We start from the raw sequence: 26,347 nt of genomic DNA on the forward strand, positions 1-26,347 counted from the left end.
GCAATTAGAGGGTGCAGAAAGTGTTGTAAATGCCTTGAATACACGTACAGATCATTTGTAACAGGTAAGTGTAACACATTTACAAGTGATGAATAGTTTACACTTTAGATTAGGGGATGCAGAAAGTGTTGTAAATTATTTATTCAATATGTTTACACATCATCTATAACAGGTGTTGAACACTGTAGTGTGTACTGCAGTGTAAGTGCTGACTGGTGAGGGTATAGACAGCTGTCTTATGTAGTGTGTAGTGTAGTGTGTAGTGTAGTGTGTAGTGTAGTGTAGTGTGTAGTGTAGTGTGTAGTGTAGTGTATACTGCAGTGTAGTGTGTGCTGCAGTGTAAGTGCTGACTGGTGAGGGTATAGACAGCTGTCTTCTGTAGTGTGTAGTGTAGTGTAGTGTAGTGTAGTGTAGTGTAGTGTGTAGTGTAGTGTAGTGTGTGCTGCAGTGTAAGTGCTGACTGATGAGGGTATAGACAGCTGTCTTCTGTAGTGTGTAGTGTAGTGTGTAGTGTAGTGTAGTGTAGTGTAGTGTAGTGTAGTGTAGTGTGTAGTGTAGTGTAGTGTGTGCTGCAGTGTAAGTGCTGACTGGTGAGGGTATAGACAGCTGTCTTCTGTAGTGTGTAGTGTAGTGTAGTGTAGTGTAGTGTGTAGTGTAGTGTGTGCTGCAGTGTAAGTGCTGACTGATGAGGGTATAGACAGCTGTCTTCTGTAGTGTAGTGTAGTGTAGTGTAGTGTAGTGTGTACTGCAGTGTAAGTGCTGACTGGTGAGGGTATAGACAGCTGTCTTCTGTAGTGTGTAGTGTGTAGTGTAGTGTAGTGTAGTGTGTAGTGTAGTGTAGTGTGTGCTGCAGTGTAAGTGCTGACTGGTGAGGGTATAGACAGCTGTCTTCTGTAGTGTGTAGTGTAGTGTAGTGTAGTGTAGTGTAGTGTGTAGTGTAGTGTAGTGTGTGCTGCAGTGTAAGTGCTGACTGATGAGGGTATAGACAGCTGTCTTCTGTAGTGTAGTGTAGTGTAGTGTAGTGTAGTGTGTAGTGTAGTGTGTGCTGCAGTGTAAGTGCTGACTGGTGAGGGTATAGACAGCTGTCTTCTGTAGTGTGTAGTGTAGTGTGTAGTGTAGTGTAGTGTAGTGTAGTGTAGTGTGTAGTGTAGTGTAGTGTAGTGTAGTGTAGTGTGTAGTGTAGTGTAGTGTATACTGCAGTGTAGTGTGTGCTGCAGTGTAAGTGCTGACTGGTGAGGGTATAGACAGCTGTCTTCTGTAGTGTGTAGTGTAGTGTGTTGTGTAGTGTAGTGTAGTGTGTGCTGCAGTGTAAGTGCTGACTGATGAGGGTATAGACAGCTGTCTTCTGTAGTGTGTAGTGTAGTGTGTACTGCAGAGTAAGTGCTGACTGGTGAGGGTATAGACAGCTGTCTTCTGTAGTGTGTAGTGTAGTGTAGTGTAGTGTAGTGTATACTGCAGTGTAGTGTGTGCTGCAGTGTAAGTGCTGACTAGTGAGGGAATAGACAGCTGTCTTCTGTAGTGTAGTGTAGTGTAGTGTAGTGTGTACTGCAGTGTAAGTGCTGACTGGTGAGGGTATAGACAGCTGTCTTCTGTAGTGTAGTGTAGTGTAGTGTGTACTGCAGTGTAAGTGCTGACTGGTGAGGGTATAGACAGCTGTCTTGTGTAGTGTGTAGTGTAGTGTGTAGTGTAGTGTAGTGTAGTGTGTAGTGTGTAGTGTAGTGTAGTGTGTACTGCAGTGTAAGTGCTGACTGGTGAGGGTATAGACAGCTGTCTTGTGTAGTGTGTAGTGTAGTGTAGTGTAGTGTGTACTGCAGTGTAAGTGCTGACTGGTGAGGGTATAGACAGCTGTCTTGTGTAGTGTGTAGTGTAGTGTAGTGTAGTGTAGTGTAGTGTGTACTGCAGTGTAAGTGCTGACTGGTGAGGGTATAGACAGCTGTCTTCTGTAGTGTGTAGTGTAGTGTAGTGTAGTGTAGTGTAGTGTGTAGTGTAGTGTGTACTGCAGTGTAAGTGCTGACTGGTGAGGGTATAGACAGCTGTCTTCTGTAGTGTAGTGTAGTGTAGTGTAGTGTAGTGTAGTGTGTAGTGTAGTGTGTACTGCAGTGTAAGTGCTGACTGGTGAGGGTATAGACAGCTGTCTTCTGTAGTGTGTAGTGTAGTGTAATTTAGTGTGTACTGCAGTGTAGGTGCTGACTGGTGAGGGTATAGACAGCTGTCTTCTCTGACACACATGGAGTCTTTAACCACTGTGCACCTGATGTGAGCAAAACATACAAAAAAATTTAACAATTTATTAAATATTTATGAAACGCATATTCATGTTTTATAAATGATTAGTTAATCATTAACTAATCAATTGTAAATGACTTATAACTGAATCTACAAAACATACATAAAATAATGAACATATCACTTATTAATAATTTATGAATGCATAGTCATGTTTCATAAATAATTAGTTAATCATTTACTAATCTTGTAAATGACTTGTAACGAAATTTACAAAACATACATAAAATGTTAGTATATCACTTGCTAAACATTTATGAATGTTTTGTAAATGATTAGTTCATCATTAACTAACCACTTTTAAATGACTTACAACTGAATGTTATTATAAAGTGTTACCCTCTTTCTTATCAGAAGCGTCTGATTGGTGCAGAGGAGGGAGAGGCGTGTCTAAACTGAACTGTTGATCAAGTTATAATTAAAACAGCAAGCTAATATAAAACTCTTACTGTCTGCAGAATACAGTGTGTAGTAAACAAATTACATGTTAGGATACTCAAATGAAATAATCATGGAGTATAATTAAAATTAAGATCTATTATTAATAAAAGGCGGCAACTAGGGCAAACTGAAATCATTCAGATCTCAAATGTGTCACTGATCTATAAGAGCACAAAATCTCTTTCTGAACTCTATAATTATTAAGAGTGTCAGATTAATTTAGATGGTTTTATTTCAGATGCAAGTGTGACGATGTTATTTCAGATCCTCCTTTGAGCAGCTGCAGTTTCAGTTCAGTCACTGTGACTCTGACTGACGGAGGTTTTTGTACGACTCTTTATCACTGTGTGAATGTTTCATCACTCTCACAATAACCATCAGAATCTGTTTTGCAATGTAAACTCTGACAGTAATAATGTCCAGCATCTTCAGTCTGGACTCCACTGATGGTCAGAGTGAAATCACTGTTAGATCCACTGCCACTGAATCTAGATGGAGTTCCTGACTGGAGGGTTTTTACATAATAAATCAGGAGTTTAGGAGCTTCTCCAGGTTTCTGTAAGTACCAGGCTAAACCTTCATCCCCATCACTCCATCTGAACACATCTCTGCTGGTTTTACATTTGATATTCACAGTTCCTCCTGGTTGTTCTGCTGTTATTGAGGGACTCTGAGTGACGGTGATCTGTCCTCTACACTCTGAAACACAACAAGAAGAAAATACACTCAAAACTTTGACAATATACTTGAAGAAATGAATTAATATCAAACTTGTGCTCCACAAACCTTGAGCAAACGCTGTGAGAGTCCAGATGAAGATGATGATGAAGGTCATGTTGATGAAGATTGTTGTGTGTGTCAGTGATGAAGTGTTAAACTCACAGCACTATAAACACTCTCACACACTGAAGATCTGATCAATATGCAAACACACTCCACATCATTTCCCTGAAGACAGTCACTCATTAACAGACACAAAACACAATCACTGAAGTGAGAACAGAGTAAAAAAAAAATATTTTTTTCATAACATTTCATCTTCTACAATAGCCAAAATGTTAAAAAAATTATATCATTCAATTCTGAATAAATCTACAGGACAAACTTCAGTATATTAATCTGAATATCTGCTGTGAGAATATTTTTACTGTAGTTGGAGTGAAACATCGCCGTTAATCCCCATATTTTACACCAAATCCATGTGTGTTCCTGCAGTTTATGAACAGACATGAGGATCATCACACACACGAGTCTCTGTCAGTCACTGAATAACTGAGTTTGATTGTCAATCACGTCTGTCACGAACTGCTCTGAGACACGAAGGTTGAGGATCCAAATGCAGTTTTATTGAACGGAGGGTAATCCAAAGACGTAATCCAGAAAACAGGCAAGAGGTCAAAAACACAGAGTAATCAGTCCAAACAATAGCAGGGTCACTCACGGGCAAAAAGGAAAATCCAAGGACAGGCAGAGACAGAGCCGCCTTAACCTAATGTTAGGCCCCGGGGCTGAGAGGTTTTGTAGGCCCACATCCCCTCGATTTCTAGAGTCTCATTTTAAAAAAGTGTAATATCTAGGTAATCTACATCACAAAGTGCATTAGTTTCTATCGAGACCTACAGCAGTGAGTTTTCCCTCTTTGAGCCAGAAAACACCATAACATTGTTATTAACATATCACTGAGCCCACTTGAGCATAAACACAAGACACTTTATTTAACAACCACACACAGCAACTAAATTTCAACTTTATGCAAATGAGAAGCGATTTTCGCGAGCGACAACCAATAGGAATGAAGCCTTTCAGTGGAGCTCAGCTCCCGTCACCGTCCCGAGTGCAGGCAAGACAGAAGAGTTCGAGGGCGATTTCACTGTTTTATATGATTTGACTGTAACTAACACAAACATGGATATAATAAATGATTCTGGAAAAGAAACTGTCAACAGTCTCAGTGAGTTTAATTCATACATTTATAGTTCGAGTGTTTTAGTTTTATGATGCAAGATTAGCACTGCTGCAGTTCATTTTACAGTTTCCCCTGCATTATGTTGACTATTAGGGACAAGAACATTTATTATTTGTCAAATTCGGATGACGTTTTAGTGATTTATGACAGTATGAGTGAGTTTAATTTGTAGATTGATAGATCGTTAATCTAGTAAATTATTTAATCCACTGAACACTGCTGTGTTAATATAAAAACACTCTCCCAACTGCATACTGTTTCTTTTGAGCCTAATTCCTAGTCAAATTAAAATAATATAGTTGTATCACTTGTGATGGTGTTTTGTGTAGATGTGGCCAGACGAGCAGTCTACCAATAACATTAAAGCGACAGCACTACCAACGCCCACAAGCGACTTCACAGACTAGCGACATACAGCGACAAAATCGCTGGCTGTGTGAACGGGGCTTATGGGGCCACAGGGGAATGTGAGTGTGGATGATAGTCTGAACTAAGGATTATGGGGAATGGAGTGTGTGGATGTGTGTGTTGTCCGGAGTGGAGCGCCCTCTGATGGTCATCCTGGACACTCTCACTGATGACCGTTACAGTCACACATAATACAAACATCTTCACTTTTATTAATGTTTATAAAATACATTTAAATAAATATGGTGAGTGGTGACATGCATATGCTGTTTTTAATGGAGGACAGGACCTGTTGGGTAATCTTAAATTGTTTAATAAATGTTTATATTATTGCTAATTCCTCCATACATTTACATATTAATATAAATTATTATCATCTGCTCTGAATTTGAGTGATGTATTTATATGATGCTGTTAATATCTGAATAATGAGGGATTAACTTGATAAATCAACAGACTTATTAAACTGCTCAAGCTGAACTGAAGTGTGTGAGCAGCTGCAGTTTCAGTTCAGTCACTGTGACTCTGACTGACGGAGGTTTTTGTACGACTCTTTATCACTGTGTGAACACATTACTACTACTACTACTGTGAAAACTCTGACAGTAATAATGTCCAGCATCTTCAGTCTGGATTCCACTGATGGTCAGAGTGAAATCACTGTTAGATCCACTGCCACTGAATCTAGATGGAGTTCCTGACTGACGGGTGCTTGCTGCATAAATCAGGAGTTTAGGAGCTTCTCCAGGTTTCTGTACGTACCAGGATAGAGGCTGATAACTCCAACCCTGATAGACTTCAGGACTGGTTTTACAGGATATAGTAAATGTGTCTCTTAGTTGAACAGTTTTCACTGCAGGCGTCTGAGTGACTGTCGGTTCACCGACTGATTCTACATCAAGAATAATGAATAAACATTCAGAATGACATATTTGGATAATATTTCAAGCACTGTTAATCAGTTAAAATAGTGCAGTTTAACTTCATATTTCCTCACCTGTGAAACAGCTGGAGAACATCCAGATGAAGATGAAGATGATGAAGCTCATGGTTGCTGATGGTTTAGATTCTCAGTGTTCAAACTCAGAGTTATAAATCCTCCTGAAGCGCGCACACACACACACACACACACACACACACACACACACACACACACACACACACACACACACACACACACACACACACACACACACACACACACACACGATGTGCTGCGATGCAAATCATCTCTATGTAAATCTGTGTAAGGATTCCAACACATGATGCTCATAAATCATAACAGTGTTTAGGAGATTTTTTCCATGTTACGAGTCATAAACATTTGTTCATGTGTCTGAAGCTTCAGGCTTTCTGATGATTCAAATGACAGATTTGCTACACTAGTATGTCACTGTGAACTTCATTACAGGGCAAAGGTCATTCCAGAGGTCATAGGTCATTAGAATGTATTAAAATTGCTTTAATCATTAACAATGCATTGAGATGAGTGATAGAGTCAGTAGTTTTGATAGAACAGTTATGATGAGTGATATCTTTATTATTATCTTGATAAACTTCGAGGGAAAGATAAAGCTGCTTGAAAAAGCTCAAAAACATATGGTGTCAGTTTTCAGTCATAAGTCGGTTTTGAGTGTGTGTGTGTGTGTGTGTGTGTGTGTGTGAAGAATCCACTGCTGCTTCAATGTATATGTAATGAGTGATTATAATCAAGGTATTACAGACATCCCAAGTCTCCCGCATGTCGATTTGCGGCCTGATGCAAATCAGTTAAAATCTCCCGGAATCTAGAGTGAGCGAGCAAGAGCGCGCGCACGGCAGAGAGAGGGAGCGAGAGACCTTGCGTGTGTGTGCTAGTGTGTCTCACTATAAGCGCCCATCAACGGACACCACTAACCACTCGGTGAGTTGCACCGTTTTGAAAACAAACGTTAAGGGTTGTTTTAAGGACATGTTCGTGCATGCCCATAGACAGCCACTCTGAAGGACCCATCGTCAGGACCCATCGTCAACATTTCTGTGTCCACCACTCTAGTTCATCCAAAACAAACCAGAAAAGAGACTCAAAGTGCTAAATACCGGAATTATCCTTTAAGTGGGGGACTCTGTCATAATTCCTGTCTTGTGTGGACTTTTTGTCAATTCCTGTCCTGTGCCATGTTTTGTAGTCCTTTGTAGTTTTTCTTGTTTATTAGTCTTCCCAGGTGTTTCTGATTAGCCACGCCCCCTTGTTATCTTGTTAAGCTTGTTTGCATGTGTGTTTAAGCCCTGTGTCTAGTTCAGTCTTTGAGTTCTTAATGTTGTATGTTGGTTGTCCTGTTCCCTGTCTGAGTCTGAATTTGTCAAATTTTGAGTTTTATTTAATAAAAGACTACGGCACGTGGATCCTGCTTCCTCCTATGTTTCAACCGCATCGTTACAGTGTGTGTGTGATCATGTGTGTGTGCTCAATTCCTGTCACACAACAGTTCAGTAGTGGTGGGCAGATCGAGGCTTCGTGAAACAATGAAACAGTTGAAGCAAATGTGCCATATTGTGTCGAGGCTTCGAAACAATCCGACACCCGTCTCAACGGTGACACCTCGTGGTCACTTGCAGGTGTTGATCTGAAACAACCTTGACAACGAGCCATTAAAAAATTTGTTGTTTTTTTATTATTGTATTTTTCTAATATGTGAAGCTTGTAACCTGTAGGCTCCTCACAGTGCATAATGTTATTTTGGTCATGAAAAATGAATATTAATAAAAGAAATCAAGCCACAATGTCTCACTTTTTTTATAGAAAATTTATTTTAAAATATTAATTTCTTTGCTGTGGAAGGACTTAGCCTACTTCTTTTATTTTTTACAGATAATTTCTCCAGCCTTTGACAAACTCCTCTCACAAAAACCCATGAGGTCAAGATGCGTTGACTTCACTTTTATACAGATGTGCGATTGTGTGGTCTGTTCCCGACCCTGTCAATCAAACGCTGATTCGGCGGACCATGCCACCTGTCAAAACACTTGTGAAACACTCCGAAGCTTCATTTAGCCGTAGTCACGTGACATGGGTGTTTTGAATCACGCTTCGGATCCGTGTTTCGAAACGCTTGAAAAGCTTCGGAACATCAGTTTCGCATCAGCCATCCCTACAGTTCAGTCACTAGCTATGTTGCCATCCTCCTATTTTATGTGAATTTTGGGATTGACTATCACATAAAAAAACATTGGATGGAAATGCCGAGATGAACATCAATTCTAAAAATGTGCCCAAAAAATTGTATGTGCTCAATTGAGGTGATAATGTTTTTATCCAATAAGAAGACATGCACATAAACTATAATGGAAACATATTCATAAATCCCTCAATGCGCAACAAAAAACTCACATGATTTTGTCTTAACAGGGAATGTGATTGATAACTGGAATCATCTTAAGGGTTTGGTTGTAATATTTTTAATGAACTGTTAAAACTATCCTCACCGCAAACAGCCGTAACATAGCTAACTGTGTTAGCATGTGGGTTTGAAGTTAGCATGAGTGTAAAGCATCAGATTAAACTAGAGAAATATCTACTTTAGATTATGCAAGTCAAATGTATCTACAATACAATGATTGTTCGGCAAAATATAATCTTAATAACATTTTTTACTTTTCCCCAAGCCAGATTCCCAGTGAAATGCTCTCAAACAGCAAGTGCAGTGAGTTTGCTTCTTTCTTCTCTGACAAAATCAATAATATCAGAAAGGTGATCAGCACATCATTGAGTTGTGCTGGGGTCAGACAGATCAGACCACCTGAAAAAGTAGTTACTATGTCTGACTTCAAAGAAATTGATAGCAAAATTTTGGTAGAAACCGTACAGCACCTTAAAACATCAACATGCGCTCTTGACACACTTCCCACATCTTTTTTCAAAAGTGTGTTAAACAGTTTAGAAGCAGATCTTCTAGAAGTGGTAAATGCCTCACTTCTCTCTGGGAGTTTTCCAAACTCCCTGAAAACTGCAGTTGTCAAACCCCTCCTGAAAAAGAACAATCTGGATAAGACCATATTAAGCAACTATAGACCGATCTCAAATCTTCCTTTCATAGGCAAGATCATTGAAAAAGTTGTCTTTAATCAGCTGAACAAATTCTTATGCTCGAATGGATACTTTGATAATTTTCAATCTGGTTTCCGACCGCACCACAGCACAGAGACAGCGCTCATAAAGATAATAAACGATATTCGCTTAAATACTGATTCAGGCAAATTATCAGCGCTGGTACTACTCGACCTCAGTGCTGCATTTGACACTGTCGATCACAACATACTTCTTGACAGGCTGGAAAACTGGGTGGGGCTTTCTGGGATAGTCCTAAAATGGTTCAGGTCATACTTAGATGGGAGAGGTTATTATGTGAGTATAGGAGACCATAAGTCTGAGTGGACATCCATGACATGCGGAGTCCCTCAAGGCTCAATTCTTGCGCCACTCCTGTTCAACCTGTATATGCTCCCAATGAGCCAAATAATGAGAAACAACCAAATTGCTTACCACAGCTATGCAGACGACACACAGCTGTACTTAGCCCTATCGCCTAACGATTACAGCCCCATTGACTCCCTGTGCCAATGCATTGACGAAGTCAACAGTTGGATGTGTCAAAACTTTCTTCAGTTAAACAAAGACAAAACTGAAGTTATTGCATTTGGAAACAAAGATGAAGTTCTCAAGGTGAACGCATACCTTCACTCTAGGGGTCAAACAACTAAAAATCAAGTCAGGAATCTTGGTGTGACACTAGAGTCAGACCTTAGTTTCAGTAGTCATGTCAAAGCAATAACTAAATCAGCATACTATCATCTAAAAAATATTGCAAGAATTAGATGCTTTGTTTCCAGACAAGACTTAGAGAAACTTGTTCATGCTTTCATCACCAGCAGGGTGGATTATTGTAATGGACTCCTCACTGGCCTTCCCAAAAAGACCATAAGACAGTTGCAGCTCATACAGAACGCTGAGCAGAACCAGAACATATGAACATATCACACCAGTCCTCAGGTCTTTACACTGGCTCCCAGTTAGATTTAGGATTGATTTTAAAGTATTATTACTGGTATATAAATCATTCAATGGCCTAGGACTTCAATACATTGCAGATATGCTCACTGAATATAAACCCAACAGATCACTCAGATCATTAGGATCATATCAGCTAGAAATACCAAGGGTTCACTCTAAGCATGGTGAGTCTGCTTTTAGCTATTATGCCAGCCACAGCTGGAACCAGCTTCCAGAGGAGATCAGATGTGCTCCTACAGTGGTCACATTCAAATCCAGACTCAAAACACTTCTGTTTAGCTGTGCATTTACTGAATGAGCACTGTGCCACTGTTCGTCCGACTGTACTGTACTGTATTTCATTTTATTTTTCTAAACTGTTTTAATTATTCTTATTTATTTTTATTATTTTTATTTCTTCTATGTAAAGCACTTTGAATTGCCATTGTGTATGAAATGTGCTATATAAATAAACTTGCCTTGCCTTGCCTTGCCTTTTCCTCCTGAAAATTTGTTTTTGGTCATTAAAACGACCATCACAATCACTAAACCTGACAATGCAAATGAGATTTTCACCTCAAACTCACAGTTTCACTCTTTTACTGGTTCAACGCTCTGAACTGGAGCAGTTTCACTCTTTTACTGGTTCAACGCTCTGAACTGGAGCAGTTTCACTTCTGCTGATGGAGGGATGAGACCGTTATGAAGTTTGAGTGATAGTTTATATGACTTGTATGACTTATATAACGTAATGAGACTCTTCACTGGTAGATCACGTGTGACTGGACTAGAGGAGGAAATGTAGATGTTGATTTGATTCAATTCACGATTCATAGGTTTTTGATTATTTTCAAGAAAGATTTCTTTCTAATTCACAGAGTGCAATGCGCCTATAAAATACCTAGGAAAGATATTCCATATTTCATAATTTCAGTAAACTATCCACATATTAAAATAATAGCTGATACATTCAAAGTCTCATATTCAAATAAAATAAACTCATATATCCTAAAACCTCTTAAATGTCTCTGATCGCCCATAAACACTGATCTCAGTAAAACTGCAGTATTTGATCTTGTAAAAATAACAGTGAAGTTTCCACACAATGAAGCGCTTTATTTCAGTGTTGAGCAATAACATCTTTATGAATGTTTTAAGTGTGTTTGACTCGAGACTGAAGTGTTGTTGTGAGAGATCTGTCTTCTGCTCATGTGAGACTCAGACGCATCGCTGGATTCATAATTAATGCGTCCAGAAAACAGTGAATGGTTACAGACAGACTGATTGTGGGACGGTGGAGCGTCTGATCATGTTAAATAAGGTTTCTCTCTTTCACGGCTCATTTTGCTCTGAATCAGTTCATCTGTGACTCTTGTACATGATGATCTAAACAACGGCTTTATGGAAGATGATTAATAAACTATTCAAGCAACAACATCTTTATGATTCACTTTACAGTATGAGTGTATGATTAGGAAGAAAAATAATAATGCTTTATATACATGAACAACAAAATGAGAATAAATAAACCATAAATTATCTTTAATTATCTTCAGTAATATTAATGATTGATATTAATATTAAGTTTATATTAATTATATTATAATTATTAATTATATTAATTGATATTAAGTTCATATTTGTGTTTCTGTTGAGTGTGAAAGTGTGTGAGCAGCTGCAGTTTCAGTTCAGTCACTGTGACTCTGACTGGCGGAGGTTTTTGTACGACTCTTTATCACTGTGTGAACACAGCTTTACTGTTGATCCAGTGATAACTCTGACAGTAATAATGTCCAGCATCTTCAGTCTGGACTCCACTGATGGTCAGAGTGAAATCACTGTTAGATCCACTGCCACTGAATCTAGATGGAGTTCCTGACTGGAGGCGATTTGTAATATAAATCAGGAGTTTAGGAGCTTCTCCAGGTTTCTGGAAGTACCAGGCTAAATAATCTCCATTACTATTCCTGTACACATCACTGCTGGTTTTACATTTGATATTCACAGTTCCTCCTGGTTGTTCTGCTGTTATTGAGGGACTCTGAGTGACGGTGATCTGTCCTCTACACTCTGAAACACAACAAGAAGAAAATCAGCAGAATAAAAGAATGATCTTTGCTAAAACAAGTAAATGTAAAGTAGTAAATGCAGTGAAAGTGAGTGTCACCGTTGAGGAGCAGCAGCAGAGAGCAGAAGATCAGTGTGTGTGTCCTCATCTTTACTGGGAATGAGTGAAACTGAAGGACAGAGATGTTGGATGAACAGTCTGAGTGACAGACACTGATATTGAGCTTCAGTCTCAGGGGTGGGACACAAATTCAAAGCCGTTTCCTCTCAAATGAGTCTCAGTCACTGACAGAAGAGCAGAAATGAGAAATATGACAATGTTAAGAAGTTAATTTTCCCTCATCAAACACTCAATAATAGTTTGTTTCTCTGTAATTCACTCTCAGCAGCAAACTGGATGTTGGCAGTAAGTAGATCATCAAATCAGTTTGAAAATTATTATTATTAATTATTATTATTATTAATCTAAGGTGGGAACAGGCTTGGATATTTTTTCCTGATCTGTCGTCTGCTCTGCTTTGTGTGTTTCATACACAACTGTACGTGTACTTTGTCATTCAGTCATAATTTTATTACAATTCAATCAACATAGTTTGAAATAAAATAATAACTTCATGTGTTTGAGTCCATTTGTGTTGTTTTCATTTCAGGTCTTTCATTGGATCAGGGCTTTTGCTCACATATTAATAAACTTCAGCGAAGCATTAAAACACCTGCAGATTCATGATGAACCTCACAGAGATTATGATAGATTGAAGATAAATATGCATGACAGACTCATATCACTCATCTCTCATTGTGTTTTATGTTTAATAGTTATTTAAAGTGTTTCAGTATTATAGAAACATCAAACTCTGAGGATGATGAACATCTGCTCTATTCTGAGAGAAATACAATCACTCCTGATGATGAAATGTGAGTTTAACTCGCTCACTTTCACTGTGGGACTGAAACGAGACAGTTTTTGACTAATATGAGGTTTGTTCATATTCATTAGTTTACACTGTTTATACTTGTGAACAAGTTTTCAACAAAAATTCATTTAAAAGTGTAGATTAAATCTAACTTATTAGTTAAAACTCAATGTCAGTAAGTTAAGGAGTGGTATAATGCCCTTTTCACAAGATGTAAAATAAGTCTCTGATGTCCCCAGAGTGTGTGTGTGTGAAGTTTTAGCTCAGAATACCCCACAGATATTTTTTTATATCATGTTAAAATCGTCACTGTTTGAAGGTGAGCAAAAACGCACCATTGCAAATGAGCTGCTGCTCCCGGCACAGGGGGCGGAGCTTCAAGAGCTTGTGTTTGTGTGTGTGTGTTAGCCGTTCCAAAAATTTCAAAAACTTTAGCCTTTTATGTTCAAACCAGCCGTTTTTTGTAGTCTGTAAAAAGCAATTTCTTTAAAAGAAAATTTGAGGTTTGTAACATTAGCTGGAGTGCCCTTGAGAGCCACCAGAGGGCACTCCACATCAGACTATCATGATTCACTCACAACTACATTTCCCATAACTCACTGCCCGGACTCATCATCCCTGATTACATCCACCTGTGTCTCATTATCTTTAGCTCACCCCATATAAGCCTGGTTCATCCTTTCACTCACTGCAAAGTTTTGTATGTTGCTACACTGCTTTTCTGAGCGTTTTCACTGTTGTCTATGTTCCTGGTTCTTGATCTCTGCCTGTGTCCTGGTTTTCCCGTTCCTGTCTTACCCTCTGGATTTGTGTGTTTGTATGGACTGCCTGTGTACGACCCTTGCCTGGATTTTGGATCACTATAAAAAACTGCATTTGGATCCTCAACCTTCTTGTCTCGGAGCAGTTCGTAACAGTAACTCTGCAGGTGTTGTTTATGCTCAAACAGCAACATTACACTCTAACTAAAGTTAGAAAAGGGAAATCATAAATAAATGTATAAATAAAGTAATAATTCCAGCGCTCAGTAGGAGGGAGAGGCTTAGATATGTATCCAATTATTGATCAATGCAGAAATAGACTGTTTTTCTATGAAACCAGTGTTTTCATAATTTAAGTACATTAAAATAATATGGTAAGAAATACCAGTTTCCAATATCATGACGCTGTTCATCACTCACACTAACAAATCAATGCATTTTCATCTAAAATATCAACGCATTGTGCAGCATATGGCTGTAAAACCCACTGAGGAAAACCTTATGACAATATCCATATGCAGAATTATCTTATTAATGATCAACTAAATGCTGTGAGAATATGAGCTAATGTCTAGTGCAGATATAGATCTTCATACATGTGAATAAGGTTGTTCTGAAGGGAATGAGCCAGTAGAGGTCAGTGATTATCTTCATTATCTGTCAGTGATCCTCTTCTTTGAGCGGATGAACTGCTGGATCATCAGGATGAGAGTCGAGGTGTAAGAGCAGCGCTGGCCTTCACTGGTGTGTGTTCATACAGGACTGTGTGTGTTTATACAGTGTAAGATGATACTGTACTGACTGACTGATAAGGAGCAGAACCTGCCTGTAGTTTATAAAGAGATTGATCAGTGTGTGATGTTTTTATACTTGTAATTTGTCAGTATTATAGTTGTTTCTTACAGTATAACCACATCTTGATCCACATGTTGAGTCTCAAATAAAAGCAACTAATGGAACTTTGTACTTTTTAATCGATGTCCCACATTGATTATATTCACTAGTTCTCATGAAACTTTATTAAAAGGCTTCAGATGCAGTCGACAGTTAACTTGCTCTTGACTGTATTTGACAGATCCAATATGGCGAACGGCTGATATAGATCTCAGTCATATCACTGATCTAGAAGAGCACAAAAGAGTTTCTGGACTGGCACCCTTATGAAAAGAAAATATATTTTCCCATTGAATGATCAATATATTAAATGGTTTAACATGTTATATATTTGAAAATATACAGAATAATATATTGTGTTAATATATTACATATCAACTATATATAATTATAATTATGTGTGTGTGTGTGTGTGTGTGTGTGTGTGTGTGTGTGTGTGTGTGTGTGAAATGTGAAATACATTCACATTTATATGGGAACATGTATGTACAATATATGTACACAATAATTAATAATATTTTATATTTATTAATATATAACCATGGTCAATGCATATATTGCAGAATATTGAAAAATATAAGCACTAGTTTCCCATATATGGAAATGTATTATGTAATATATCGCATTATATTTTGCAGTATATTCCCATATATTTTTGTTCTGTAAGCGCAGGGACACTGGTGGACTTTGTCTAGTTGTTTCTCTCACTGTTATTTATGACCTCTATAATCTAATAAAGAGTTTAATTTAGATGGTTTTATTTCAGATGCAAGTGTGACAATGTTATTTCAGATCCTCCTTTGAGCAGCTGCAGTTTCAGTTCAGTCACTGTGACTCTGACTGACGGAGGTTTTTGTACGACTCTTTATCACTGTGTGAATGTTTCATCACCCACACAATCATTATCAGAATCTGTTCTGCAATGGAAACTCTGACAGTAATAATGTCCAGCATCTTCAGTCTGGACTCCACTGATGGTCAGAGTGAAATCACTGTTAGATCCACTGCCATTGAATCTAGATGGAGTTCCTGACTCGAGGGTGTCGGTCCAATAAATCAGGAGTTTAGGAGCTTCTCCAGGTTTCTGTAAGTACCAGGATAAACAATCTCCACCGAAAACATCTCTGCTGGTTTTACATTTGATATTCACAGTTCCTCCTGGTTGTTCTGCTGTTATTGAGGGACTCTGAGTGACGGTGATCTGTCCTCTACACTCTGAAACACAACAAGAAGAAAATACACTCAAAACTTTGACAATATACTTGAAGAAATGAATTAATATCAAACTTGTGCTCCACAAACCTTGAGCAAACGCTGTGAGAGTCCAGATGAAGATGATGATGAAGGTCATGTTGATGAAGATTGTTGTGTGTGTCAGTGATGAAGTGTTAAACTCACAGCACTATAAACACTCTCACACACTGAAGATCTGATCAATATGCAAACACACTCCACATCATTTCCCTGAAGACAGTCACTCATTAACAGACACAAAACACAATCACTGAAGTGAGAACAGAGTAAAAATGAATGTTTTTCATAATACTTGATCTTCTACAAACTGTTAAAAATTATATAATTCAATTCAGTTCTGAATACATCTAGACCAACTTTAGTATATGAATCTAAATATCTGCTGAGACTTTGAGAATATTTTTACTGTAGTTGGAGTGAAACGTCGCTGTTAATCCCCAAATTTTACACCAAATCCATGTGTGTTCCTGCAGTTTCTGAACAGACATGAGGATCATCACACACACGAGTCTCTGTCAGTCACTGAATAACTGAGTTTGATTGAGAGTCACACATGATATAAACATGTTCACTTTAATAATTTCAGTAATTCAGTGATGATGAGCTTCATAAAGCAGGGGAAGTCAGTGAGTTTCTGTTGTAATGATTTGACAGTGGAAACACAGCATTCAGAGAGTGAGGATCCAAATGCAGTTTATTTACAAGTATGATCCAGTCATAGTCCATATATCAGACAGAGTCAAAGCACATGTTATCAGTCCCAACAAAATCTATTCTATATCTATTCAAACTGATCTATTAGTTTATTTCACTGGTTCACTTTCAGCAGCGGCTCCAAACTGATGATGATATACTTTATACAGTATTCAGACCTTCAACATTTCTCACATTATCAGTTTATCCGCTATAGTTTAGAAAATGGTAATAAAATATGACAAATATTAAACTGTGTCAGAACAAATTCATCTTGATAATGTCAGATAACTTTGAGCAAAACATGTTCAGGTCAAAGTGTCTGAATCATTTTTGGTCCCAATTTTTTATAATATTTACTGGTAATCCACTTTATGAAGAATTATTGGGTATAATATGTCACAGTTTACTTTATTTTGTTATCCTCACTTACATAAATGAACTATAGTGTCCTGCACACACTAGTAAAAAAACTATACAAAATTATATCTGGTGTCTGAATAATGTTTGGTTTGACTGTAGAAAAGACTCTCAGTTTGTTCAGTTTCTTCTTGAGTGTAATTCGAGACATTGAATGTTTGTCAGTTAACACTGTAAAGATGGTTATGGTCTTAATAGTATTTCTCTTAATGATCAGCTCTGTCTGATACTTCAGGAGTAAAAAGGTTTATATTTGTAGAAATGAAGTATAAAGTTATAATAGATGGAGTGATGTGTGGAGACAGCAAGCTTCAGTTCCCAACACCAGTGCTTTAACAACGGCCGAAAACAACTCAATGTCAAACACTAGTTTTATTCTACAAATGTGGAGGATTTCAAGACTTCAAGAGGGAGCAAGGCCAAAACAACACACACAAACCCTCGGACTATTAGGGAGAAACTAACTAAGCTACAAAAATAAAGAAAAGTACAATAAAAATACACTAACTCTCTAACGCTTAAACTGGAGAAAACCAGATATAAAGGAAATGGCTCGACTCCACATCAGCTTCAGTCGCTCTTCTGCACCGCTTTATGCCTTTCATTCTAGACTGTGTGTGTGTGTGTGTGTGTGTGTGTGTGTGTGTGTCTGTGTGTGTGTGTGTGTGTGTGTGTGTGTGTGTGTGTGTGTGTGTGTGTGTGTGTGTGTGTGTGTGTGTGTGTGTGTGTGTGTGTGTGTGATTTTATTAAAACTCAGTTATTAAATAAAATATATTTGTATCTTTGAGTTCTTCTTTGTATCATTTTAGTTTCAGGTCTTTCATTAGATCAGGGCTTTAGCTCACATTTTATAAGTAAACTTCAGTCAGTGGAGCATGAACACTCCTGCAGATTCATGATGAAACAAGAACATGCGGACAAATCATGAACCTTTAGTGTTAGACACATTTAATAAGATAAAGAGTGTTATAGATTAATTTAAATATTTAGCATGTGAAAAACTGAAATGAATGCTTTCTATTTCTTTTAATATCAATGAAAATATCCTCACTGTTTAGTGTGTGTGTGTGTGTGTGTGTGTGTGTGTGTGTGTGTGTGTGTGTGTGTGTGTGTGTGTGTGTGTGTGTGTGTGTGTGAGAGTGTTTTTGCAGCTGCAGATTCAGTTCAGTCACTGTGACTCTGACTGACGGAGGTTTTTGTACGACTCTTTATCACTGTGTGAATGTAAAATCACCCACACAATCATTATCAGAATCTGTTCTGCAATGCAAATTCTGACAGTAATAATGTCCAGCATCTTCAGTCTGGACTCCACTGATGGTCAGAGTGAAATCACTGTTAGATCCACTGCCACTGAATCTAGATGGAGTTCCTGACTCAAGTTTTTTTGCATAATAAATCAGGAGTTTAGGAGCTTCTCCAGGTTTCTGTAAGTACCAGAATATATAATCATCCCCATCACTATCCCTGATCACATCTCTGCTGGTTTTACATTTGATATTCACAGTTCCTCCTGGTTGTTCTGCTGTTATTGAGGGACTCTGAGTGACGGTGATCTGTCCTCTACACTCTGAAACACAACAAGAAGAAAATACACTCAAAACTTTGACAATATACTTGAAGAAATGAATTAATATCAAACTTGTGCTCCACAAACCTTGAGCAAACGCTGTGAGAGTCCAGATGAAGATGATGATGAAGGTCATGTTGATGAAGATTGTTGTGTGTGTCAGTGATGAAGTGTTAAACTCACAGCACTATAAACACTCTCACACACTGAAGATCTGATCAATATGCAAACACACTCCACATCATTTCCCTGAAGACAGAAGAAACACTGTTTTGTCTTTTAGTGTCTTTGCTAATAAACTTCTGTGGATCATTTTCAGAAACAGAAACTCATGATTTACTTCATGTTATTTTGGGTCGATCTTCTCGCTCTAAACACTGTTTTAATGATCAGTTTCATTCAGACTTTGATGCTGAGAGAATTTAATACCTGAGCTGCAGATTTATATCATCCATGATACTGTATGGCAGGTCAAAGGTCATCCAATAGAGAATGACCATCTAAATCTGGCTGAAGATTTCATTATAAAGCAGGACAATAGAATTAGCAGAGTTTAAATCACATGTGTTTGTAAATGTGATGAATGTATTTCAGGACTGATTATGAAACAAAGGATTTCAGCCTTCATTCAATATCAAGTATTTCTTTTTAAGATTAATTCTTTAGACTATTTTTAAAGATGAAGATTTTGTGGCTCTTTTTTGATCAATCATGGTTGATGTTGAGAAGATCTGCAGTTGAGTCTCACATCAGTGTGTGTGTGTGTGTGTGTGTGTGTGTGTGTGTGTTTGTTTATATTACATTGTGGGAACCAAATGTCCCCACAAGGATAGTAAAACATGAGATCACCTCCATTGTGGGAACGAGGGAAATGGGTTAATAAACATACTAAATTATATTTTTTTGAAAATGTAAAAATGCAGAAAGTTTTCTGTGATGGGTAGGTTTAGGGGTAGGGTTAGTGTAAGGGGACAGAATATACAGTTTGTACAGTATAAAAACCATTACATCTATGGAGAGTCCCCACAAAGATGTGTGCGCCTGTTTGAGTGTGTGTGTGTGTGTGTGTGTGTGTGTGTGTGTGTGTGTGTGTGTGTGTGTGTGTGTGTGTGTGTGTGTGTGTGTGTGTGTGTGTTCATTTGAGTGTGACGGAGGTTTTTGTACGACTCTTTCACTAGAATGAAACACTGTGGTGGACTTTTGGCGGAGGAACTAAACTGACGATCAGTAAGTCTCTTCAATTCTCTAAAAATGAGTTATTTTATTTTATTTTATTTGTTTTTAGGTTGTTTTAGCAAGAATTTGGCAACAAGATTAAAAATATAAAAAAATTGTAAAAAAAAAATGAACTGCAATATTTCATGGCGAATTTGATTGTTTCACAATTTCTTTAAATTTATCTGTTAATTTAACTTATATTCCCTGAGATTTCATCACGTTTATCTTTTCTTTATTTCAAAGCATATTTCATATTGTTTTAAAATTGTCTTTTTACACGAGTAATTTCATATATTATAATTGCTAACATTCTTTGTTTTTATATGTTGATTGCAATATTATTGTAATATTATATTGAATGTAGTTTGTAATATTGTTATATTTTCTGTCATATTCAGTTTTTTTAGAGTACATAATTGTGTCCATAATTCTTGATAAATGTAACTGCTCATTCTTTTTGCAAAAGTTTGATTGTACAGATAAAATAATTATATTTTTTTATTTGAAAAATTCATCATTTGAAATGAAATTTGCTGATAATTATGATTGTGAGAGTCTTAAGAATTTTTCAAAATTCATTTTTTTAGGCGTCTTCATCAGACAAATAGAACGTTTTGAAAAATTCATTAGTTGAACTGAAATTTGCTGATAATTATGATTTTTCAAAATACAATTAATGATTAGAAATGATTATTCAGAAAATATTTTTACTTTTTATATTATTATTATTATTATTATATTTATTTTATATTTCAAATTACAGTAAGATTCGCTGTATATCATGTCTGCTTTACAGAACTGATTTATATTTAGAATTACATGATACATTTTTTAGTACTAGTGAATATTGATTTAACTGAATATTTTTTAACTGAATTCAGGATATTTGTGGTTTATGAATGAAAGCAGTTATGTGGAATTTCTGTAAAGATAAAATGATTGTGATTTCTACTATATGACCATGTCTGACATCTAACTGTGTGTGTGTGTGTGTGTGTGTGTGTGTGTGCGTGTGTGTGTGTGTGTGTGTGTGTGTGTGTGTGTGTGTGTGTGTGTGTGTGTGTGTGTGTGTGTGTGTGTGTGTGTGTGTGTGTGTGTGTGTGTGTGTGTGTGTGTGTCCAGCGGGTCCCTCCGTGTCTCCCTCCGTGTCTCTGCTGTCTCCCTCTTCTCTGCTGATCTCTGGAGACTCCTCCGCTCTGCTCTGCCTGCTCAGCTCTTACTCTCCACAGGGGGCGACGGTGAGCTGGACGCTGGACGGGTCAGAGGTCACCGAGGGGGTTCAGACCAGCGCAGAGAGCGAGCGGGACGGTCTCTACAGTCGCAGCAGCGTCCTGAGCCTCAGCAAAGCACGCTGGGAAGACACAAAGCGCTTCGTCTGCAGAGGAACACATGCCGGAGCTGCTCACGAGGCCTCGTTCCTCAAGAGCTCCGAGTGCTGATGTTTCTCCAGTGAAGACCAGCGTATCTGAGCGTCACGTGATTTACAGCTCAATACTGAAGCAGTCTGTCAATGTGCTGCCATTGCTGTTCATTCAATAAAGCTTCATCTGAACGCAAGCGCACATTTGTGTTGGACTGCATCATTGATCAGTGTGTCGTTCCTTCAAAGTCCTGCACTAAAGTTTCAGCGGCTTTTGATTGATTGTAATTAGGGGTGGAACAATAATTACAGTGGATAGTGACAATATGTATCGTATTATTCACCCAAAATGAAAGTTTAGGAAGTTTACAGGGTTTTCGTGTCACGACTACATTAAACTACTGTATATAATGTTGAATATAATGTATAATAATGCAATGGGGGAATATTTGTGGGTCCTGATAATGCCAAATGTCTGATGTTACCAGTAAAAAGTGGCCTACATTATTTTAGATATATCTAGTCAGAGACATCAAGCATATTCGTCTGAAATAATTCTGTATTTTCATCTTCAGAATCATGAATATTGTTATTCTGGTGTCTCTATTGTCCTGTGCATTGGGTTATCAGCACCAAGTCCAAGCCTATTCATTTACACACACAATGTTAAACCAAATTTACCATTTTGATGGAGTATCGCAATAATATGGTATTGTGAGTTCAGGATCGTGACATAAGGGTCTCGTTACACCCCTAATTGTAATAGTTGAGAACAGCTGCATTCAGCAGTAAATGTGAAATGAAGCTCTTGGGGTTTGAACATGGTCACTGGAGACGAGCTGCTCTATTCTGAGACCGTCACAATCACTAAACCTGACAATGCAAATGAGATTTTCACCTCAAACTCACAGTTTCACTCTTTTACTGGTTCAACGCTCTGAACTGGAGCAGTTTCACTTCTGCTGATGGAGGGATGAGACCGTTATGAAGTTTGAGTGGTAGTTTATATGACTTGTATGACTTATATAACGTAATGAGACTCTTCACTGGTAGATCACGTGTGACTGGACTAGAGGAGGAAATGTAGATGTTGATCTCATTCAATTCACGATTCATAGGTTTTTGATTATTTTCAAGAAAGATTTCTTTCTAATTCACAGAGTGCAATGTGCCTATAAAATACCTAGGAAAGGTATTCCATATTTCATAATTTCAGTAAAGTATCAACATATTAAAATAATAGCTGATACATTCAAAGTCTCATTTTCAAATAAAATAAAATCATATATCCTAAAAGCCCTTAAATGTCTCTGATCGCCCATAAACACTGATCTCAGTAAAACTGCAGTATTTTATCTTTTAAAAATAACAGTGAAGTTTCCACACAATGAAGCGCTTTATTTCAGTGTTGAGCAATAACATCTTTATGAATGTTTTAAGTGTGTTTGACTCAGAGGTGGACAGTAACAAAATACATTTACTTGAGTACTGTACTTAAGTACACCTTTTGAGTATCTGTACTTTACTTGAGTATAATTTTTTCTTGAAACTTTTTACTTTAACTTCACTACATTTGAAAGACAAATATCATACTTTTTACTCCACTACAATTTTGTCAAGGTCCTTGAGTAGAAAGTAACATCAGTCAGTGGATGATTTTGGTTGCAGGGGTTGCATTTTGGTTGAAAATGAAAGTCTGGTTGACATCAGAACCCGACGTCAGATTGACGTTGGATATTGATTGAAAATAAAAGTCGGGTTGACGTCAGAACCCGACTGACTTTGGATTCTGACATAAACCTGATTTTCATTTTCAACGTTGGGTTTGGTTTTCTAAATGCGAATTTTGTCACTTTTTTGGGAGCACACTAGCTTATAGATAACAGTAAGGCGAACATATTCATACTAAAAGCCAAAAAACTTTAAATAGGACAATATTTGAGGGAACAGCCATTTGGGTGTCGGAAACCATTGTGGACGTTATTGAGTGACTTATTCAATCTCACATTCATTCCCACGACTGGAACTGTGTTCTAGAAATAAATGTGATATGGATATAAGTGCAGGCATAGATTCAGAGGCATAGCCAGCAGCCATATCACCTTGTAGCCCAAGACTGGTTGCCCACTGAAGCTAAGCAGGGCTGAGCCTGGTCAGTACCTGGATGGGAGACCTCCTGAGAAAAACCAGGTTGCTGCTGGAAGAGGTGTTAGTGAGGCCAGCAGGGGGCGCTCACCCTGTGGTCTGTGTGGGTCCTAATGCCCCAGTATAGTGATGGGGACACTATACTGTCAAAGAGCACCGTCCTTCGGATGAGACGTTAAACCGAGGTCCTGACTCTCTGTGGTCATTAAAAATCCCAGTATGTCTTTCGAAAGAGTAGGGGTGTAACCCCGGCATCCTGGCCAAATTTGCCCAGTGGCCTCTGTCCATCATGGCCTCCTAATCATCCCCATATACTGATTGGCTTCATCACTGTCTCCTCTCCACCAGTAAGCTGGTGTGTGGTGGGCGTTCTGGCGCAATATGGCTGCCGTCGCATCATCCAAGTGGATGCTGCACATTGGTGGTGGTTGAGGAGATTCCCCCCTTCTATGTAAAGCGCTTTGAGTGCCGAGAAAAGCGCTATATAAATGTAATGAATTATTATTATTATTATTATAAGGTACTGTAAGTATTACACACAACAATGCAACAATAATAAAACAATGCATTGACATTTACTTTTTACTTTTGATACTTAAGTACTTTTAAAAACGAGTACTTCTGTACTTTTACTTAAGTAAAAATAGGTCTTTACAACTTTTACTTGTAACAGAGTAATATTTGACCAGTAGTATCTGTACTTTCACTCAAGTAAGGAAGTTGTGTACTTCGTCCACCTCTGGTTTGACTCGAGACTGAAGTGTTGTTGTGAGAGATCTGTCTTCTGCTCATGTGAGACTCAGACGCAATAAACTAGTCAAGCAACAACATGTTTATGATTCACTTTACAGTATGAGTGTATGATTAGGAAGAAAAAATAATCATGCTTTATAAAAATACATGAACAACCATATGAGAATAGATAAACCAACAATTATCTGAAAAAAATATGATCAAAATAATTTCTTATTATCTTCAGTAATATTAATGAAGTGCAGCAAAATTGATATTAAGTTGATTTTTGTGTTTCTGTTGAGTGTGTGTGTGTGTGTGTGTGTGTGTGTGTGTGTGTGTGTGTGTGTGTGTGAAAGTGTGTGAGCAGCTGCAGTTTCAGTTCAGTCACTGTGACTCTGACTGACGGAGGTTTTTGTACGACTCTTTATCACTGTGTGAATGTAAGATATGGACTTGATCCGTTGTGGAGCAATTATGCTCAAACCAGAGCTGTTCAGACCAATCAAATTGTCAGGGCGGGCTTTATACGATGATGGACAGATGATCAACAGTAACGTAATCATCCACGTCACCAAAGAGTGCTTGGGTTGAATATGTTTATGTGGTAGGAAAGCCCTTTACCTTCCCTTATAATTATATGTGGATCGTAAGCCAATTGGCTGTCACCATGGGGATATAAAGTGCGATAGACCTGTGCTTGAGGTCAACGTCATTTGTCGACGTCACTGACGCGCCGCAAACAGTACTGTGGCTGCTTCCGGCATCAGGTGTGGACATTAGAGAGTAAGCTCTTGATTGCTTGATTGCCATTTCCTCTCGTAAAGTGCGAGTCAGCTGTTCCGTTTCCTCGTGCGGGTCTCGCACTATTGCTGTGACTGCCGTTGTTGGGTGTGTGCGCTCCTGAGTATGCACGCATCAGATTCGTCATTGGTGCTCTCCCTAAAACGTTGGAGAGCGTAAGCTGATTGCTTGATCGCCATTCCCTCTCGTATGGTTCAAATCAGGGGGGTAATCGAGCTCTCGATTTCCGTACCACCCCCGGCGGCCGCCATTGGCTAACAAGCCTTCACCTGCTGTTAGCATCCCATTGACTCCCATTCATTTTGGCGTCACTTTGACAGCGAATAACTTTACATCTGAGGCGTTTAAAGACTCCATTTGTCCATTATTTATTTCTAAAGAAACACGACAATGTATAAAATGCTCCATTACCTTGTATCTTACGTTATGGCCCCGTAGAAGCAGTTTTTGTAAAAACAGGCTAACGATTGCGTCATAACCACGCGACTCTCTGGAAATTACCGTAGAGACAGGAGGAGAAGCTCGCAGTCAATCGGGGGGACGTGGAGGCATAAAGTCCGATAAAGTCAAGGGAGAAGCCCATAGAGAATTGTAAAGTTTCTCCTGCTCCTAACTCATGGACAGCTCCTACTCACGCTCTCCGTCTCTGCAAGTTTCGGAAGGGAATGATTCAGATTTGTCTTGGCACAGCTACTAGAAGACTTACAACTGTCAGACAGGCTGCTCACGTCACATCCACGTCGTCAAGCTCAGTGTGAGTCTGCGCAGTTCGCTCGGCAATCAGGAAATGAGTGCTTCTAATTTGCTTCACTTTTCTCCGTTGAAACCTATGGGGTCGCTGTGTCCAGTTTATATACTGTCTATGGTTCAAATCAACGGATTTGTTTCTCATGCAGATCTCGCACTGCCGGTGCGACTGCTAGTTGGGCGCGTTTCACGTCCTGCCCACGGATAACATTGCTGTTTTGTTTTGTGTTGATTTTGCTTTACATTTTCTATTTTCTTTTGTTTTGTTTAAGTTGTCTTTATTTATATTTGAATAGCAGTGATACTCTCTGCTCTTTGCCTTTGCATATTCTAATATAGTTTGTTTTTTTATTATTTGGTTTTCTATTTTGCAAAGAGCTTTATCTTTTTTGGGGTTTGTTTTGCAGTGCATTTATTTTGTGTGGCTTATTTGGTTTATCCTATTAAATGCAACTTTATTATTTTTCTTTTGATTTTTCTAGTTTGTATTTTTTTTTGCTGCTTAATTATTGTAAACTGATTGAGATCGGTTTGGTTTATTTTTCTGTAAACTGTTAACCAGTTTAGTGTATTTTCCTGCAAACTGTTGAGATCAGTTTGGTTTATTTTCCTGTAAACTAAAATCCATTGTCTTGCTT

At 38.1% G+C, this 26,347-nt stretch overlaps 1 long non-coding RNA gene and 4 gene segments (V, D, J or C); all 5 read right to left on the reverse strand.

The window, feature by feature from the left end:
• Window positions 1-6,174, reverse strand: part of LOC309508997 — a 58,995-nt gene extending 52,821 nt beyond the window's left edge. Inside the window, exons 1-2 of the long non-coding RNA XR_014209760.1 lie at window positions 6,099-6,174; window positions 5,685-5,993 (exon numbers count right to left, since the gene is read on the reverse strand). This is a non-coding gene — a long non-coding RNA (uncharacterized lncRNA). The remainder of the gene's footprint in view (window positions 1-5,684; window positions 5,994-6,098) is intronic.
• Window positions 1-26,347, reverse strand: part of LOC309508957 (immunoglobulin kappa variable 1-8-like) — a 138,459-nt gene that overhangs the window by 3,138 nt on the left and 108,974 nt on the right.
• Window positions 2,626-4,889, reverse strand: LOC309508952 (Ig kappa chain V region 4135-like). The segment is given in 2 exons: window positions 3,514-4,889; window positions 2,626-3,426 (listed from the first exon to the last, which is right to left on the reverse strand).
• LOC309508968 (immunoglobulin kappa variable 4-1-like) lies at window positions 11,792-12,380 on the reverse strand. The segment is given in 2 exons: window positions 12,298-12,380; window positions 11,792-12,200 (listed from the first exon to the last, which is right to left on the reverse strand).
• LOC309508959 (Ig kappa chain V region 4135-like) lies at window positions 15,265-16,186 on the reverse strand. The segment is given in 2 exons: window positions 16,069-16,186; window positions 15,265-15,981 (listed from the first exon to the last, which is right to left on the reverse strand).

Source organism: Leuciscus leuciscus, assembly GCF_965113295.1.
Source record: "Leuciscus leuciscus genome assembly, chromosome: 11".
In the NCBI taxonomy this organism is placed as follows: Eukaryota; Metazoa; Chordata; class Actinopteri; order Cypriniformes; family Leuciscidae; genus Leuciscus; species Leuciscus leuciscus.